The 2,213-nt window shown below is 32.3% G+C and overlaps 1 pseudogene; it reads right to left on the minus strand.

The window, feature by feature from the left end:
* Window positions 1–1,090: 1,090 nt before the first annotated feature.
* On the minus strand, window positions 1,091–1,908 carry LOC110652115 (tropinone reductase homolog At5g06060-like; annotated as a pseudogene).
* Window positions 1,909–2,213: the final 305 nt, after the last annotated feature.

Raw genomic sequence — 2,213 nt, forward strand, 5'->3', positions numbered from 1 at the left:
CACAAATATAAAAGCAAAAGACTCAAAAACTATTAACCACAATTTTATGGGTGTTTTCATCATTTATTGACACTTGGCATAATTAAAAAATAATAATTTTATTTAAAAAATATCAATTAATCTAAATGATAGGGATAGTCTAAATGTAACTATCTATATCCTTTTGTAATAGATATGTGTTTGTTGTTAGTCTAATCTTATTAATAAATTTGAGTTTTATCACCTCTTTTGGGAAGATTTGGTGTCTCCTCTTCTGTGACGATTTGGTGTTAGCCAAATACATAATCACACACTTGTACTATTTAGTTATTGCCTAACACACTCTTGAACTAAATTTTGAACCTATTAGACACCTCAAGTTAAAAAAAAAAAAAAAAAAACCATAACATTTAGACACAAAATTGCATAGTAATCAAGTTGCATGATTTCACATGGAAAGAGGTGAGTGAATAAGATATTGTTTGTCTATGTTGAACCTATAATGGCTAGTTGGCACCCATCTTTAAAACGATGCTCATTTCTTACCTATAAACTCTTTCTTCTTTCTTGCAAGTGCATTTTCTTCTTCACCTTAAGAAGCTACAGATTACAAACAATTTAAGTAATTTAAATCTAAAATAAAGCATGCACAATGTCATCAAAATAACCCAAACTCATATGTTCTCCAACCAACGGCTATTTTCCTCTGCCACTTTTACCACCTCACCTTACCTAGGAGTAAGAACATACAATCATGGTTGTTGCACTTAATAGGCACAAGCTATGAAGAATATGGGCAAAGAAAATCAAGAACGCATGGCTTAAAGCTCAAAGAAATAAAAATAAATCAATTTTATTAAAAAAAATCACATTATTTATTAATGAGAAATTGAGAATTGAGTTCAAAGGTTGAATCTCTGTGTAATAATTTATAATCAATGGGCATTGTTACATTGATGAAATACAACATTTAAATGATTTGTGATTTTCCGTAAGTTTTTTTGATAAAAAATAGTAACATTTTAATGAAGATAAACAACTCAATATGTTGGACAAAAAAATGCATTTTCAATCAAGAGGAAAAAAAGTAGAAAAGAGAAGGTTAATTTGCTCAATATAGTTGCTTACCAAGATCAAATCCATTCTTACTAATTCCTTCATCAACAGAAATATCTGTTTAGTAATGTATGAAGCAACAAGTAGGCAAAGGCATACAACCAGCAATGAGAATTCTTTTGGTTCTCTAACGTGTTGAAGAGGAGTTTGAGATACTATTTTATTCAAGAACTCTTTGTTACTAAGAAAAATTTCCATAAGCGAGGTTTTGATAACACCACGGTGCAACACTATTTGTCCTAACATTGTTTTTTGCACACTCACAAGCCAAATTCTTTGTAAGTTGATTAATTGTGTAGCTTTGGTCGATGCATAATTTGATCCACCATTAAATTGTTAAAGACCTACGCCTGAGGAAATGAATATAATGCTTCCTGCTTCTGACACTTTTAGAATAGTATGTGCAAGTTGGCACAAATGGTATGTAGATTCAAAGTTAGTTGTCATGAGTTTTGAAAATTCTTCAACAGAGTACTCAATAGTTGACTTCTTGATATTTGTGCCAACATTATTCACAAGAATGTTGAGACTACCATTAAAAATAGAACCCATTTTCTCAATTAGCTTCTCTCTCTAGGCTGGTGATGTTGCATCACAAATTGACCCAATGCCCACAACCCCTTAGCGTCCCACTTTTTCAAGCACTTATTTAGCTCTGCTTCATTTTCTTGAACATGTGTGCAATCTAACTTCTAGCCCAACAAGCTCTTCCATCATTGCTTTCCCAATTCTGCGAGTGCCACCAATGTTAAGAGTGTTAATTCCCTAAAGAGACCATCTTGGCTGCTTGAAACTGCTTTCTGCCTCTACCATTATTCCATTATGTGTTGCAAGGAAGATGAAGATTGTGATTTTCTTTAATTTGAAGAATACTCAAGTTCCATATAAGTTGTTTGATAAAATGCTTAACCTTTACTTGTCCAAACCATTGGCCCAAGGTTATATGTGTGCCAACTCAACTTTTTCCCTTTCCATTTGGTAGTCCTTTTACTTGTTAGCGTGAGATCTAAGTTTGATGGTTTCAAAATCAGGCTCGTAGGTGGAGCATGCTTCCCGTCAAATGGCCAAATTAAGCTAATTACTATTATATTTTATATAAGTAGTTTATCTTAAATTTT

Source organism: Hevea brasiliensis, unplaced genomic scaffold (genome assembly GCF_030052815.1).
Source record: "Hevea brasiliensis isolate MT/VB/25A 57/8 unplaced genomic scaffold, ASM3005281v1 Scaf206, whole genome shotgun sequence".
In the NCBI taxonomy this organism is placed as follows: Eukaryota; Viridiplantae; Streptophyta; class Magnoliopsida; order Malpighiales; family Euphorbiaceae; genus Hevea; species Hevea brasiliensis.